Genomic DNA, 18992 nt, shown 5'->3' with positions numbered 1-18992 from the left:
AAGCTTTACATCATCTAAGTAGAGATAAGATGCACAACCCCAACATCCAGACAAAGGTGCTGGGCACCCGTATAGATTCCTGTGCCCGTTTCTTCTAAAGGTATGTGTTTCAGCAACGGAAGGGCACTCCTGGCGTTTGCATCAGATGGTTCGCACAGTTTAGGAAGTTAACATTTGAAGCAATGGATTAGAGTTGAGGGTATTGTTTAAAATGTGAGAAATGAATGCAGAAAAGGAAACAGATGTCCATGAAGAAAGAGAGGCAGAATCTGAAGCAGGACCTCTGCCCCTGCCGACCCTTCCCTTCCAGGCAAGCATTCAGTCCATATAAAAAAAGACCAGCTCCAGTATCCTGATACCCTTTCCCTTACTCTTCTAAACCAAACCCAAAGCCTGGAGAACAGATCCATCACCTGCTGTGAAGGGACATCACAGGAAAACATCCCAGGCTTTAGCAGTGGACGCCTGGAAGATTTATTCGGATTTACTGTAGGGCACTGTTTTCTGACAACTCTGATGGGGCCACTGAAGTGGGATTTGTTACAGCAGATGTCCCACCCAGAGTCTTCTCTTGGGACACAGGGCTGGGTGAATGACCAGCGCAAAGACTTCGCAACATTGAATGTTATCTACAAAGAAAAAAGATGAGTACTGAGACAGTTGCCAGGAACTCTTGTGGTTTTAGGCAAAATGGGGAAGATACACATCACACACTTCTTCATAGCTTCTTTCTTTGCTGCTGAGGAGAAAGAGCTGAGCTCCCCAAAACAAAAACAAAAACGAACAAACAAAAACCCTTGCTAGAGGTATTTGCTCCAGATATCTTTAAAGTGGCTGTTTCCTCACCAACAAAGGGGGCGGGGGCGCTGAAAATTAAGTTATGATTTTCCTGAAACCATTCTCTCTAGCCACACGAAAAGGAAGTTGGAATTTGGGTACTGAGACTTGTCTTGGGTTGTGTTGAGGGTTCATGTTTAAAGACCTCCTACCTGGGTTTTATAACGACTCTGGGCCAAAACATAATGGACAACAATCAAACATGTCTCCTTCATACCAACTAAAGGCAAGAATTATTCTGAAGGAGGTTTGGAAAAAAGTTTGCAAGCATGCATGAGAATCAGCCAGGGAGAACACATACAACAATCAAAATATGTTCCTAAGTTCTTTTCACGTCAGTCATAATTCCATACTGGATCCCATCTGCCTTGTCTTTATTTGCAAAATAAGGAAGAAGACAATCCCCTAATTCTTTAATGTTTTTATAAAATAACATGTGTTTTCTCTGTTTTATATTCCATGTTTGAAACACTAGAATGACAAGAAAATTCAAATTTTACATCAGATAGGCCAAAAGAGTCTCTGGCATATGCCAAACTGATGAAGCTCTCGCAGTTTTGGAAACATTTATCCCATTTGATGACTGTAACTAATTACCGCAATAATGTGAGCCGTGGGGAGTAGTGCACAGCAGTGTAGCTGAGTCCTGGCTTCTAAAAAATGGTTCTTCACAAAAGCCCCACAAACAAGCTGTGATGATCATTGCCTCCCTTTTTTTTTTTTACAGAGAGGTGGTTGAAGCTGTTTGAGGTTCTCCTGTCACTACGAGTCATCTGGAAGCCCTGGGCGTGTAAAAAACATATAGAAATGCATTTTTCTGATTGGTTACAATAGGATTAAATGAAATCTCAGTCCTGATCAATGCTTCAAGCTAATTCATATCACAGAAACTATGCAGTTCATCTCCTTGTTAAAATCAAACCATGTTCTTTTTTTTTTTTTTTTTTTTTTACTCCAAAAGTAGAATTCTTAGCTCTTTATAGGAAAGAAACATTTACCCTTTGGATGAGAAGAATCAATGGCATCTCCTAACTACAAATGTCCCTGAGCACTCAAAGACACATTTGTTGGTATTTTTATGTGATCCTCAAGTGATGACAAGAATTGCCAGCCTCCAGAAAACATTTTTAGGTTCTTTATTCTCTTGTCTGTGTACTTTAGTAAACTGCCATTAGGATAATAGCAACAATTTAAAAACTCAGAATTTCACAAAGTTCAGCCATAATAAAAAGTTATTTGTAATAACAAATATAAAATACAGCTTAAAAGCTCAACGGTGGGAAAAATGTTGACAGCTAAGGAAAAAGTTCCTTAAATTCAATGTGCACTATAAGCCTTGCTATTCTTTGTCTCTAGGGATTTCTTATGATTCACTTCTTCCCGAGGGATACCAGATGGTATGGCAGTTCCAAACACTTTTCTTAAGTATCTTTTCAGAGGAAAGAAAAAAAATTGAGACATAATTTTGGACATTTCTTTGTGTATAAAAAGTTTGATTGCTTGTCAAAATTCAATTAATTGGAAGAAAATTCCCTTACTGTTAGTGTTTCCAATTTAAAATATGTAGTACATTAAGACATTATTACTAAGGCTATTCTTTAGTTTGTAATAGGTGAGATTGGATCTTACATTTACTATGTAAGTACTGCTAAACCTTGGCTTGTGCCTAGACAGAGGTTGCTGGACTCTTTAGTCTTAGAGGTTTACTCACTATTCCTTGACACATCTCCCCTGCTCTATTCTCCTCTCATTAAGGAGTTCAATATTTTCTTTCTCCTGCTAGTGTTAATACAGCTAAAGCCCAAAGCCTACTCTTTCGTGCTTTTAATATCTTGATGACTCTTAGCGCCATCATGTGTGGAGTTAGTATTTTCAGTTCCCTTTTGAATTTTGTTCTTCAATACCAGGTGTAAAAGCGTTCATGTTCCTTTAAGAATGCCCGTGTTCATCCTTGTCACCACTTTTACAGACATGTGCTTGGCGTGTGGTTGTGCATGTGTGTGCACGGGAAGACCAGAAGGCAACCTTGAGTGTCATTCCTGAGAACCCATTCCCTCTGCTCTTTGAGGCAGGGTCTCTCACTGGACTGGAGCACTGCAAGAAGCTTCACTGTCTGTCCAGTGAGCACAGGCCTTGCCTGTCTCCACCTTCTCACTGCTGGGATTGCAAGCACGTGCTGCATTGCCATTTTTCGTAATGTGGGTTTTGGGGATCGAACTCAGATCCTCATGATTGCAAGGCAAGCATTTTACTGACTGAGCTATATTCCTAGTCTTCTCTCCCCTAAATATCTTAACAAAAACTCCAGCAATTTGCGGCAGAGCCCTAAACCAGCCTCTATCAATGGATCTTCCCATGAAAAAAAGCCTTCTCACCTCTTGGGTGCTCAGACCTGAGCATCTAATGATCACCCATGATACTGTGAGATTATTATATTTTATAAAATTATTAATAATTGTCATTTAAAAGCTTTCTAATAAAGCCAATAAACAAAACAAAGAATTTTCCTCATATTATCCCTACAATTGTTGGAAGATAGACAACATATAGCTCATTCTTAGAATAATGCCACCTTGAAGTTTGTGTGACTAAACTGTTACCAGACCACAGCATCAATTTTCTGTGATGGCAGGGTAGATTTTGCTTTTAAAGAAACGTTTTCTAGGTTCTCATTATGTGTGATCAGAACTAGATTAATCTTATGATTATTGACTTAACGTGGTACTTTTCCATGTTGTTCATTTTCCTGCTATGCTCTGCAACATCAGCCCGTGAGCTAATGCTTTTTATTTAATTTTTAGTTCAGTTAACATGTACTGATTGTGTGTATTTATGAGATATGGTGTGGTAATCTAATACATGTGTGCAGTGTACAAGGATAACATTACAGTAATGGACGTTTCTATTTTGCAGTTCTTTACATTTGGAACCTTCAAGTTCTCTTCTTCCGATTGTTCAGAAAATGTCTCCCGGGTTGCAGTTGACTGCAGTTAGCTCCAGGCTGTTTCTGTTTCTTAGTACCACATGAAGATGTACACGTAGATTACAGATATTTATATCCAATTTTCCTTTGATATTTTACCCATCTTTACTTTTGGTATGCACAGAAAATGGGAAGGCACATCAAAATGTCAGCCCAATGAAATTTTTAGCAAAGACAAGCCCCTCTCAGCTATAGATTTCACTCAAATATGTTCAAATACATTTTTCCCTTATGGAGATTTGCAAGGCTTGAATGAGACCCTGTATGCTAAAATCACTGCACATAACTCACACCACTCTGGGGACTGTGAAAATATATTATGGTCTGTTCATTTTAACTCAGGTGACTTAAGGGTCTGCCTAGCAACTGTGTCATTGCTATATAATTTACCTTTTAAATGTCATTCTATGAATGTTTCTATAGCAATGTATGCGAGAAGCTGAAAATAACTTATCTAGTTAAATTTTATTATTTTATTTATATTTTGCATCATATATAAGCTTCTTTGTGGCTAGAGAGATGCCTTACAAGTTAAGAGCACTGGCTGCTCTTCCAGAGGACTCAGGTTCAATTCCCAGGTACATGGTGGCTCAACTGTCTGTAGCTCCTGTCCCATGAGGATCTGATGTAAACAGAGACTGCTTGTTCATTTCCCAACTGCTCATACCCGAATAATCACACAGAAACTGTATAAATTACAACACTGTTTGGTCAATAGCTTAGGCACATTCCTAGATAACTTTTATATCTTAAATTACCCCATTCTATTAGTCTGTGTATCATCATAAGGCTATGGCCTACAGGTAAGATTCCAGCAGGGGTCTTTCTCCTTCAGCAGCTACATGGTGTCTCCTGGACTCCACCTCTTCTCTCTATTTATATCTGTTCAGATTTCCTGCCTGGCTTTACTCTGCTAAGCCATTGGTCAAAGCAGCCTTATTCATTAACCAATAAAAGCAACACATATACAGAAGGACTTCCCACACCAACCTGATGCTCTTTTCTGGTCAATGGATGCACTACAGACACATCGTGCACAGACATACTTAGGACTGCTTTCAGCTTCCTGTTAACTCCAGTTCCCTTCTGGCTTCCTTAGGCACTATAGTTATGTGTACATACCCCAGCCCCCTGCATTAAACAAATAAAATACTTTTAAAGTCATTTTAAAATAAACATTGAAAGGTTTGTTCCATGAAAAATAAAGCAAATATCTAATTAAAATCGAGGTCATGAGTTTTTAAAACATTAAATATGATAAATTCTTTTCCTTATAATATCCAAGTTTCTCAAGCTCTAGCCAAAAGAGGTGACCTGAAATTAAATCAAGAAAAAAAACTTCAAAAGAATTTCCTAGTCTAACTTTTACTCAATAATTTCATTTTTAGGAAATGGCAAGAGAAGAGAGGGTCAGTCACTCCTGCTTGGGGCCTTCTGAATGTATTCTCCATGATTTTCGGTTTCCAATATGTTTAAAAATTAGTTTAGGATTCCAAATTCTATTTGGAAGACTTCTTAGCCCCTGAGAAAATCCTGTACACAAACAAAGACTTTCATGCTCTGTAGATAGAAGTAGAAATAAAGATGACATTGAGCAGTTGGGGGGAGGGAGAGAGGGAGAGAACAAGAGAGTTGGATTTGCATTCTATTTGCATAAAACATTTAAGGTAATTTAATTATTCAACATGGCTACTTCTCCAGCTTGTCCATTTTCTTTTAATTTCTAAACTGAGCTCTTTACTATTCTTTTTTTTTTCTGCTTTGACTGTGGCTCATCATAGAAGTCAGTAACTGAAATATGCCTACTGGTAAAAGCAACAGAAATAAGTGGAAAGGAAATGCTAGGCTGGGCTTGCTGGATGTGCTTCTGCCAGCTCTCTCCTTAGATCCCCTAATGAAGTTAGGTTAATCATTGATGAAATCATCTGCAAAATTCAATCAAACAAAGCCTTGTGTTGACTGAGTTATCCTGGTAATCCTGGTTTGGGCCATCATTCTTTTTATAACTGCATCTGCTTTTCTTTATCCCTGCCAACAAAAAAACAGAGGCCGCTGTCTGGCTGCCAGTCCCCATTGCCTGGCCCTCCATATCACTCTGCTTATAGTGACAGCAAATTTGTCCCATATGTTTCCTATGACCTCTGTCTGACAAGTTCTTCATAGCAAAGTGTATGCTTTAAGTAAAATTATGACATGACGTTCACTGTGCTTTCGAAATGCAGTATTTGTATATTTACTTGTATATGCACTTGGAAACATTTTATAATTTTTGTTTTTGCAAGTACTTATTCTTCTGTCCTAGTCTTGGTATCGTATCAACCAGTGAACCAAACAGTTCATCTGTTTTCCCATTATCTGGAAGGGAAAAATATTCTTCCAGGGTTCATGCAGAGTGAGCTGGCATTTCTTGAAGGCCTAAATCCAGGTACAGATTGACACCAGGCATTAACATCAGCCCTTCTCTAGGGGAGTGGTTCTCACAGAAGGAAACAAGCCGTCATCAGAAGTGGAAAAGCCCTAGCCCTTTTCCAGATGTCATAGAGACTGATCTACAGCTGCGACACTGAGAGCAACAATCCTTTTAAGTGGCTGTACATCTTCTAAGCCCCTTCTCAAGGATTGTTCAAGAGATGTTGAGAGTTCGGATAGAGAGAAAAACAACTGCATGGCTGGGCCACAGTGGAGATCAGTCCTCAGCATCTGCTCTTCGGGTTCTCTGCATGCATGTTCAGCTGCAGGACCCCTGCTATTATGTGGGGGGACTCTGAATGAGTTCAGGCTGTCACTCTGACCACACCATGGGATTGTTTCCTGAGCAGATATGGAGAAATACCACACCCCAATGAAAACACAGTCTGGGTTCCTAAGATCTGAAACAGCTAAGCAAAAGAAGACAACTGTAAATTTGGGGACTGGCAGCTTCAAAGCTCAAGAGAGTGTGGTTTAATTCTTTTTTTTTTTCCTGGCTAAGACACAAATCCTCAACCCAGTCCTACTGCAGGCTCCTAGGCTCCCACTTGGTCCACTTCTTTGTACTCACTTTGATGGTTCTGGCATCTGGCCCCTCCTGTATCCCACTGAGTCCTTAGCTGTCCCATGCCTGATGGTCTTTCAACATCCTAGCCTGCTCCTCATTCCTCTGATGCTGGATCCCTCATTCTGAAGCTGAGTGTTTACTCCCTCGTCGTTGGAGGCTGCTTCACAGATACTGCCTTTAGCCCTGGCTTTTGTGTCAAGCTGGAATATGAGGGTGAAAAACATGATCAAAAATTCAGTCTTAAGGCCGGGCGGTGGTGGCACACGCCTTTAATCCCAGCACTCGGGAGGCAGAGGCAGGTGGATCTCTTGAGTTCGAGGCCAGCCTGGTCTACAAGAGCTAGTTCCAGGACAGGCTCTAGAAACTACAGGGAAACCCTGTCTCGAAAAACCAAAAAAAAAAAAAAAAAAAAAAAAAAAAAAAAAAAAAAAAAAAAAAAAAAAAAAAAAAAATTCAGTCTTAGTTCTAAAAAGCATTGGTATAGCGATTTCATGATTGTTAAACTCAGGATCAGCAGCCAAAATCAAGAGTATGAATTAGGTTGGTTCCCATGCTTTCTGACCAGCTATGAGACCAATAGGCGGAGGTTCTTAAGACATGGTTATAGATTTCAAGCATGTTTGCAGCCCACATATGTGTTCTCGAGAATTAAGGACTTATGACTCCAGCTCAGAGTCAGAGACATAGACTCCACACATACCTATTTTTTTCCAACACAGAGAACACTTAGCTCCACAGCCTCTCAGAACTTAAAAACTGCCAACAGCATGCTGCTATTTTCTTTTCCTAGTCCAGAACACTCCCATTAGTGAGTCATAAGTGAATGGTCTAAAAATAGATATTAAAATACAAAACATTTTTAAAAGGTAAGCCGCAATAATTTTCACTGTATGCGCCTGGCATTTTGTTGATAATGGTATAGGCACTAATGCTCATCTGCTGTCAATATAGTCTATAGAGCAGCATGGATGAGTCATAGTGGAGCTGAAGGTAAAATATGGTGAGCACATTGGTGGAGCAGTAGGATAATGAGCCAACTGCGAAGCAGCAGCTGTTTCCTGCCAAACAACTCAACGAGCAACTCACAAGTTTCAAAAGGAAACTTTCCCCTACATATTGCTCATGATTATTCTCTAAAAAGTATCTGTACTTTATAACATTATTTAAAAGAACAAAAGTTACCTTGATTATTGTGATATCCTCTGGGGGATTTCTATTCTCCGAGTAGAGGTAGTTATTTTTAAAATCCTGGAAGACAATGTGTCAGCTCAATGGCAGACGCAAGATGATGCAATTCTCTAAACTACATTCTAAGAATCTCGATAGGAGATAAACAGAACACTACTTGGCACCATTAGAAAAACTACACCTTCAGAAATGCAACTTCTGACATGCATTAGGATATTTACTTAGGAACAGACATGGTTTTCATTTCCAAGGATCCTGGGTTACATATGGGTTACACACACACACACACACACACACACACACTCATTATTATGTGAAAGCAACTTTCAAAACATGTTGAAATGCATATAAGATACAGAATATTGCTTATATAGACTAATTTTCTGTATATCTATAAAAATACAACACACTGGTTTTCAGGAACTTGGCTTGAGGAGAACTAGACAATAATGAAGGGGATTTGTTAAAGTTGGGGGTTGTAGAACTTAGTCTTACAGAAAAATGTAACTGTGACAAGAATAGCCACTGCTTTGTTCAGCAGTATGTCCCTTATCCAGTACATATCCCCTGTCCAAACCATGTAGCAACATGATGAGCTGAACTTGTGTCCCCTAAGTGTCCTGCTTGATAACATTTTTCAACTACAAGAAAATAAATAGAAACGAGTATAGCTTGTGTCCATCATGGGATATGGCAGGTAACAAGCAGTCGGTTAATGCTGTGGGAACTCCTTCAACCAATAAACTTTAAGATACCAGCCCACTTTGGGCATGGTCTCAAATACTACAAATGCAGACAAAGAGCATGAGCGAACCTCTTGGCTGCTGGATTCAGTTCCAGTTCCCAGCACATATAGAGGACTGACTGCAGATGGCTACTTTTTCTGTGAGTTTATCCCCAGATGAATAAACCTTTGTTATACTCCATTTTGTGCTATTGTAAGCCAACAAATTGGCACCCACAATCTGGGGCATGGATCCACATAAGACCTAAAAAAAAAGCTTAAGAAAAAAAGGGTGCTTCTAGACCCACAAAAATGGGAGCCAAGTGCAGCTTCTTGGTAGCCACATTTTTTTTCCAGATAGGCTTTGTTTTGCTGCTGGTGAGCAGAGGCAGAGCTTCTTTAAGAGAAGGCTTCCTGGTTCATGTTGGCAGCACTAACTCTGGCTCCTTTGGGAGGTCCTGCACTTAAATGGGGTTTGTGAGCAGCATGCTACTAGCTGCTTAGTGGCTATGTAGACCCACTGCATCCCTGGAGCTGGGGCAGTGAGCGTGGCTCACAGAGGTGGTGAACATACCTCCCTCTGCCATGTTGAACTGGGCAGAGCAAATAGGCAGGGCAGCTGAGTTGGCTCTGGTCACGCCCACATAGCATTTAGAAAAAAAATGGTGCTCCTATTCAGAAAAGGATTTCAGATACACAATAAGACAGATTCAGACATAAAAGACCAAGACCTCTAAAGGAGACAGTGTGCTTAAAAATGTATATAGCCTTGGGGAGAAAGAGGGAAAAATAGAGATATTTACAAAAAGAAATAAAGACTTTAAAGAGACAGTAAAAGTAATATAAAAATACAGTCATAGATTAAAGGAATAAAGAAAAATAAGCCACGTAGAGATGGAAAATACTCAGATTTTGCATTTTATTATTTATTTTATTATTATGCATATTAGTGTGGTTTTGAAGTTTTTGACTGCAGAGAGACATTTGATTCTGGGAAGGGCTGCTAAACAAACCAACTTGCATATTTTAAAGGTATCTTGACTTTAAAATTTTAGTTTCAAGATATATTACTCTGGGAAAGAGGTTCTGCTTTTGTTTCTACAGTGGATGGGAACCTTTGTTTTTCTTCTAGGCTAATGTGATTTGATGGAACAAGACCCCTCAAAAGTTCTCTGTGAACCTTAAAACTACTTTGCCCAACAAACAGCAGGAAGCAGTTTGGAGAAAACTACACCCAAATTCCCCAAATTATTGTTTGTAAATATTTGTTTTCATTTAAAGTTGGTTGACTGTAAGTGATTAATGGTCACAGTCAATTTCTAAAAGAAAAAAATAAGGGGGATATGATATAGAGATGAATCCTTTGCATTGGTATGGATTTTGGTCTATTGATACAGATTCAAATTATATTTGTTATATTGAAAACACTCCTATTTCTGTTAACAATATTTGTGCACCTATGCAAAGTTATTTTGTCAGATTGTATGCATGCATGTTTCTACCTCTGCTCAAAATATTTTATATATTGATGCAATTTTAGGTTATGTTTATCATAATACACTATACATTTCTACTTTTGATCAAGATACTTATATATTGTTTACATTTTGAGGTCATTGTTCTCATCTGCTGCACATTTTTTTTAGAGATTGTTTAATTTTTTAACATGAAGTCTTAGTCTTTAAGATATATAGGTATTAAGAATTATAGGTCAATAGTCATACATGTTTGTTATACTTATAGTTAGACTAATCAGTTTCTTTAGATGCATAGACATTGTATTCTACACAAAGAGGTAATCTTCAAACACTTTAAAGAACTATAGAATATGGCATTTAAATAACTTAGTATTCTGTTGACATGAGACAAGATTGCTCTTGGCAGCACCAATCTATTCTCGAGTGAATGTTGGCCACCAAAGACACTCCACTTGAAGCTTGTTTTCTTCTTGGCAAAACTGGCCTTTGGGCAAAGAACTGCCCCTGCCTCCATCACTGACAAAATACATAGTGCCCAGACTGGACAAGCAGGATACAAGCAAAAAGATTGCCAAACCTTGCCAAGAAAGAGTAAGATGGTTTTTTAAATTTTCCTGTCTCTGAAAGTGGTCTGTCAGTTAACTCTAGGCTTTAGCCAAATTTGGTTGTCCTGATGCTGCAAATGAGACTTTGGGTGATTGCCCAGGTAGCTGATTGTCTATGACATTTCTTGAACCTTTTGAAAGTTGCTTGATTGTACTTCTTGTTTACTCAAGTAGCATTAGTTCCCTTCTCAGGTCTTTGATGGGGTGAAGACTAGATAGTTATAGTTACTTTCCTCTCATGACTTAGCCAAGTCATTTTTAATATAAGACTTAGATTTCTTAGGATAGGGTAACTATTGAAACCTTTAGCATATGTTTCTTGCTTAATATTGTTCATGATGGTTGTAATTCTAAATTTTATATGTTTTTGCTTTTTCTTTTCCCTGGACAATACTTGATATTGTTCTTATTATATATAGTTTTGTATTAGGCTTAGAACTCTCTTAAGATTTTTAAGATACCAACCCACTTTGGGCACGGTCTCATGTACCATAAATGCAGACAAAAAGCATGAGAGGGCCTCTTGACCGATGGATTTGGTTCCAGTTCCTAGCATATGCAGAGGACTGCAGATTGCTATTCTTTCTGTGACTTTATCCCCAGAAAAATAAACCTTTGTTATATTCCATTTGGGGCTATTGTGGAACTCTTTTGTACACCAACATTTAAATACCTGGTAAATTATCATTATTTAAGTATTTCCTGCTCACACCTCCTAAGCACATACTTCTGCAGCCTCACTCCAATCTGTGATATTGCCTAACTCAGGATAACCATTAATTATTACTTATACCTTATTACTTATACAAACATCCCTTGCTATTTTTAAAAGCTAATTGTTATCTATTTAAACATGTCACTAAAGAAGTCAGAAAAAGAAGTTGAGGATTGAACTTTTCCACAAAGACCCTGTCCCCTTCATGCCTTGGCCAACTCTGTTTTCCTGGAAGTCTTGCACTATCGTACTTGTACCAGGTTTCTCTAAGAATCCCAAATATTCAGAGTTTTCCATTTTGTCAGATTTTCACTTTTGTTGCCTAATTTGTTGAGACAGAAGTAGAAGAAAGAACCATATCACTTTGTATTTCTGTTTGCTTGTGTGGTGGTGTCAATGAGAAATGCCCCCCTTAAGCTCGGGTATTTGAACACTTGGTTCCCAGTTGGTGATGCTGTTTGGGGAGGTGGTACAGTCTTGCTAGAGGATGTACATGACTGGTTGTGGGCTCTGAGAGCTTATAGCTCTGGGCCACTTCCAGTTCATTCTCTGTTTTGTGTTTGTTGGTGAAGATGTCATCTCTCAGTTGCTGTCTCGTCCTGCCTCAAAGCCTGCTACTTTCTGTCAATGCTACCCCACCATGATAGAATCTTATTCCCATTTAGAACCATAGGCCAAGATAAATTCTCTCTTCAAGTTGCCTAGATTCTGATATTTTAATCACAATGTATAAAACAAATAATATAACTTGGTAAAAGTCCCCCTCCCCAGATCATTCCTGGGACAACTGATGTCAGTGCCTGTGTCCTTCAGTATTCCTGACAGTCAGAGATGGATTGTGATTTCATAACATTGGGCCAGCCTGAAGTTCATTAGATAATACAAAGATGGAACCCACATACTAGATAACTTAAAGTGCAAAGTTACGATTATTTCTATTCCAATCAGTTCCTAATATTTTGTGAAGAAACTGTCTGGACTTTTGATTTTGGGGTGAACTGATGATTATATCCAGGGTTTTGAGACACGCCAAGCAAGTACTTCATCACTGAGTTGCACTCCCAGCACTGCTGTTTTTGCAAATCAAGTTAGATTTTATACTTAGTAACACTAGATCATATTTTCCTAATTATGTATTTTCCCCATCACAGCTTCAAATTCATAACACTCTAATGCCTGTGCCCATGGGCTTGGGTGTGCACCCACACAGCGTTTTACAATATAGTGGCTGAATTGTGAGATTCAGAACTTGGATTGTAGCTCTGTCTTTAAAATGGTACCATGTTGGGCACATGACATAACAACTCTATGGTATCGCTCTTGTTCTAATTTGACACAGGAGCCCTTAGCCTTTTGGAGAGTTTAGCATTGTCACCCAGAACCTGTACCCTGGGGCCCTTGACACAGCTTCATGCCACACTTGCCATCTGTAGCACCCCTGTGGGAGTGAAACTGAATCTTCTACATGAACCTCACCCGCCACAGATGTTCATAGTCATGTAGAATTTAACTCTTCATCAAGTCTTTAACTCCTCATCAAGTCTTAAAGTCACAGAGAAGCTTTTAAAAGGCTCCTAAATTCTACCACCAGACTCTCTTTCAGCAAAAAATCCTAAAGCTTTGAAATTACTTGCAGGTCTGCTGTTCTAAACTACTTAACTAAGATGCCATGTGGAATTCAGTTTGATTTAAATATGCCAGTATTTGCATAAGAAATGCATGGGGCCAGGAAAAGTGTGTGTAGCCCAAATATTCCTTTTGTCTCTAGTTTTAGGCAAAAAATTGGAATGCTTGAAAATTTCTTAAATGGAGGCACCTGCTTGTGTTTCTTGCTGTGAATCTCATTATGAGGATTTTCTAAAGGCTGGTTTGTACTGAGCACAGAGGCCTACAAAGCTGATCCTGCTTCAATATACCAGCATAATCTTGAGGTAATATTAACAGAATACAACCTAAATAAAACCAATAGATTTGCTTTTACAAAATAACTTTTAACATTCTAAACATTCACTTTTGACACACTTGCTGTCTCATGCAAATCATCCAAGACAAAGTTGTCAGAGTGCAAAAGAGCTGGAAAACCTGTGCAAAGGTCCCGTACCCTTTAAACAGGGAAATATAAATAAAAAAGCCACGCTGCACCTGCCAAACTGTCCAAAACCACAATCTGACAATACGTTTATCGTCAAGGCAACGGTACAAATAAATTCTTTCATAGACCATAAGAGTGGGAAGCTGTACATCCTTTCTGGGGCCTTTCTAAGGCTGAAGAAGAATTTAACCTGGGAAATTCCATGTCTGTGCACAAGAAGGTCTAGAAAACAATATAAAGTAAAAGGTGAAAGCTACACGAGATGGAAATGGCTCAATGGCTCAAACAGCATACACACTACCAACCGATTCAAGAACAGGACATCACTGGATGCTGAAGCTCATGGCAAAGGTATCTGTCACAAGAAAGACAAATCCTGCACAACGAAAGCTCCCTGGACTCAGAAGCCTCCTAGGACACCAGAGATGGATTCCTTGAGATGTCAAGAGAAAATAAATCTAAAAGGCAGATTGTAGAGATAGGACAATTCTGGGCAGAAGAGCAAACATGAAGGTTGCGGCTGGAAGGTAAACGACATACGCAGATGCTCAAACATGGCACACAGGCCTGTGACCCAGGCAGCCAGGGGATACTGCATTCCAAAACATGAGATAAAAGGTTTTTCTGTGGTACCAGAGAATGGTTTAATATATCTTCATAGTTCCTCCAGACATAACTCCTAGAAATTAGGGTGCAAGGCTGAGGAGGTAGTTCATCTGGCAAAGTTCTTGCATTCCAAGAATAAGGACCTGAGTTCAGTACCTGGAACTCATGAAAAAGCATGGCAGAGCATGCTTGTAATCCCAGTGCAGCATAGGCAAAGATTGACAGATCCCAAGGCCCACTGACTGCTCAGTCTCAAGTACTTGCACATAACACACACCTATACACAGACACCACATACAAACACACACACACACATTGCACATACACATATATCACGCACATACACCATACACACACCAAACTGCACACACACTATACACCATACATACACATACCATACCCCCCACACACTTACTTGCACACACACACACACACACACACTCACACACACCACATACTGCACACACATACACATCACACATACATGCACCACACACACCAAAACACACACACATTCACAGATTACACATATGTAGCATACACTGCACACACAACATTTCATACACATATACCACACACACTCTCTCTCTCACAAACATACATATGTAGCATACAATCCCCCATAACATGCACACATCCAACACACATATACCTCACATGCACACACCAAATCACATACGCTTATATGTAATATGTACACATATCTCACACGTACAAGCACCACATACATACACTCACACATACCATATACACTGACACACATACACACCTCACATGTACACAACACACACAAATTTAATAACTAATTAAAGGGTTCATCACAATTGGGGGGAAAGTATTTCAAAACCAAAGAAACGTTAAATAACTAAAAATTCCATGTTAGAAACGATAGGTTTTACACTGTAAAATCTAAAGAAATTGCAAGCCCAAGATGCATTTTTCCTCCTATTATTTCCCCGAAAGGCAATAATTAAAATGAGGCCTTTTTTTAAAAAAGCACCTGAATCTATTTTATTTTTTCAAAGGCATTGAACTTGAATGCCTGGTCTCTTGTTTCCAGAAAGCAGGTAGTCATCAAAGCACGTAAGTAAGGCAAGAAAAGGAATGTTCATTATGATCCTTGTGATACATGCCCTTTTCAAGCATCACATGAAGTGCTTTGAGCACTCAAAACAGCCATAATAATACATACATCACTGCCTGTCCATCCAACTAGGAGTCACTTATGAAACTGTAACAGAACTACAGCTTTCTGATAAGACAAGGCGGTGGCTGTGCAATTGTGGTTAAGGGTAATCACTGTACTTGCAATGCTGTGGAGACATAGAAAGAAAAGGCCAAGATCAACTAGGAACTCACAGGAGGTGGCCCAGGTGAAAAAGAGCAAGTACTGAAAAGGTGCTGGTGAACATTCATTTTCAGATAGGCTGGGTTTGTAGTCGCTGCTGGGCAAGTCTGTGTGAGCATCTTTAGAGAGGTTTAAATGAGGTAGGGAGACCTACCCTGATTGCAGGTGACCCCCTCCCGTGGCCCATGGTCCCTGACTGTTTCTTCTACTTTGCCTTTGCATCAGAAAGCACTTCTGGGGGGGGGGCAATTTATTCTTTTTAGTGTATTTCTGAGCATCCTTTGTGCTGGACCTCACAAACACATCCATAACAAAATTCCCGGAGCCTATGAATGTACTTATTTGCACAGAAAAGGAGACATTGCAGATGTATGTAGATGTAAAAACCTGGATATCATGAGATGATCCTGGTTATCTCAGTGGCCATTATATAAATCTTTATAAGTGAAAGAGGGAGGCAGAAGAAAGGGTGAAAGGGATGTAACATATGATGAACTTGGCCCACAGTGGTATGCTTTGATAATCGATAAAGGGAGCCAAGGTCAAAAAAGGTAGACTTCCGTCTACATTCAACAAAAAGTAGGATCTTCCACCCAAACTCAAGGATCTCAATTTCATGACAACCCAAATGAGCACCAAACAGATTTTTCTGGAATCCATTCATATAATCAAGGCTGACCCCCTTGGTTATAGCCTGGTCAGACCTTTACCAGCTTCTCACCTACATGCAGCACTGATGTGGTTCAGCACTAGATTTGAGTTTATTGGCTATGGAAGCAACGGAAATCCATTTACAAAATCCACATCCTACCAAGCCAGGTTCAGCCAAGGGTCAATCAGTTCTCAGGGTATTGGGAGATCAGTTATAGTCATTTCAGTTATTAGACCTGGTGACAAAAAGTTCCGCTCACAGAAATGGCTCGAACCAAACGACACAGCTAGGTCCTTTCTGCATTCACGAGCTAAGAGATGCATGTTCTCAGCTGGATGACAAAGGGGGGCGGGTGTCACACATTTTTGAGTGACCCGCACAGAGTCTCAGCAAACAATAGGGAATAGCAGCCCTCAAATGTTAAAGATGTGAAGTAGGCCTGTGGGCTCAGCTTAGACAGATGCAGCCTACAGAAGCTCCTCGGCAACAGACCACTGTGGGATGAAAGGTCCTTTCCCTTTCACTGGAGAGTCCAAGGAAATACAAGCATAATTATCTACCTCCATTTTATGACACAAAATATCTTCACTTACAGATGGTACACTTGGCCAATGGAGTAGAACCACAGGCCTAGAGACTGTCTCATGACCCTGTACTTCTGACCACAACCCTCTGTACCTCTTGTGGCTCAGCTTCCTTTCTTTTTCAGATGAGCTTTCCCTTTAGGTTTAAATGTTTCTTACTGTAAAATATTAAGAGGAATTTCACAATTTTTTCTCGCCTTGTCCTCAGTATTAATTTTACGTTGTACTTGTGTATAATGTTGCCAGTAAAAAAAATTAACATGAAACTTAGCTTCAATGACAGAACACACATTAAAAAGTTAAATATTCTATGTTAGCTAAGATTTATGTCATGGGATGTTTTGTAAAGATACAAGTGTCTCAAATAAACACCCTAAGAGTACAGATTGTGTGTGTGTGTGTGTGAGTGTGTGTGTGTGTGTGTGTGTGTGTGTGTGATTAGTGGCTAGTGAGACTTTGGGTGCTTATTAAGGTTTTCTTCATTATATTCTTATATTCATTATATTTGAGTTGTTAACTTAATAAATGCCATGATGTGGATTCCCCCCTGTATACTATGAATATGTTTTATTATCATGGTTAATAAGGAATCTGCTTTGGCTTATGGCAGGGCAGAATATAGCCAGACATGGAAAACTAAACTGAATGCAGGGAGAAAGACGGAAGAGTTGGGCAGATGCCCCATAGCTGCTGAAGGAGAAAGATGCCAGAACCTTACCGCAGGCCACAGCCTTGTGGCAATACACAAATTATTAATTTAAGATGGAAGAGCTAGGTAGGAAAATGCCTAAGCTATTGGCTAAGCAGTGTTGTAATTAATATGGCTTCTGTGTGATTATGCACAGTCTCCATTTACAATATTTTCTATGTGTAGATGGAAAAAGAGACCCAAATACATCAAAAAGCAGAACTTTAAAACTGAAAGCCATACAGTTCATATAACATTCAGGAATATCCTATCCTCTCACCTCAAGCAGGGAAGGCAACCTTTCAGTATAAATAATAGCATTAAAACAGGACTTGTGTGCACTGATGAAATCACACAACTGTAGGAAATCTGCCTCCAGACCTGCCCTTCCTTTTGAATCTCAAGCACTCTCCATTATGGCACTGGGAACAAATGGCTATCAAAGCTCTGTGGACCCACAGTTCCTCCATTTCAATCAATTACTGTCTGCTAATATCATCTGCAGAAAAGACACTAACATCCCAGACCAAACAACAAGGCCTGAGTGTATCACTCAGGCAAGAAGCTGGGGGTCACAAAAACACCTAGTGCTTGCGTGGCCCTGTCCTATTTATTAGGTTCATGCTTGTCAACACTTCAAGACTAGGCTTTCTGTCTTTGACTGGCTTGTTGTGGGGATTTTTAATTACATGCTCCTCAGTTTATATTATCCAAATTGCTACTAATGAATAGAAACTGTACATTGTTGTTTAGAAGCTATTGTTGGAATTCTTTCCCTTTGGGAGATGTGAGCAGCATCTAATCCCTCCTCATAAGGTCCAATGACAAATCAAAGTAAGATTCTGCCACAGTTCACTCTGGGGAACCATTGAATTCACTGGTCTTATTTACTCTGTAAGTAAGACAGAGCAGGGGTGAGGGAATTCAGGCAGGAGAGACCCCAAAACATCCAGACCAGTCATAGTGAAAGTCTTACCCAGCACGAATGAAGCACAGCTACGGACTCTTCCCTCCTGAAGATCCCAATACCACTTGCAGTTAAGGCAAAATTACATACAAATGATTGGAAAGGGTGGCGGAACACTCAGGAGAAAGTCCAATGTCATCCCTCCACTCATGGGAAAATGTCAGCAGACTACTTTTTTTCTTTCCACCTTTTTACTTTCCTTTTAAAAATTTAATTAAAACATAATTACACCACCCCAATTCCCTTTCAAATTCATGGCCTCTCATCCTTTCATTAGTATTATTATTATTACATGTCAGTCTCTTTGTGTGTGAGTGTGTGTACATGCATGCATCTGTCTGTGCAAGTCTGACTACAGATAAACATGCAATGCTGAATCCATTTAGTGTTGCTTCTACACAACATTTTACAGCTGCCCATTTTGGATTAAATGACCATTGAGGTGGTTGTTTTGGGGGAGGACTACTTCTCACTCTTGGCAGTTTTTG

At 39.5% G+C, this 18992-nt stretch overlaps 1 protein-coding gene across 1 annotated transcript in view; it reads right to left on the bottom strand.

Moving 5' to 3' along the window:
* Dock10 (dedicator of cytokinesis 10) overlaps positions 1–18992 on the bottom strand; it is a 253512-nt gene that overhangs the window by 221477 nt on the left and 13043 nt on the right. The gene's annotated exons all lie outside the window — the stretch shown is intronic.

The sequence above is a fragment of the Arvicola amphibius genome, chromosome 8 (assembly GCF_903992535.2).
Source record: "Arvicola amphibius chromosome 8, mArvAmp1.2, whole genome shotgun sequence".
NCBI classification, from domain to species: Eukaryota; Metazoa; Chordata; class Mammalia; order Rodentia; family Cricetidae; genus Arvicola; species Arvicola amphibius.
This window is presented reverse-complemented; position numbering and strand designations above follow the sequence as displayed.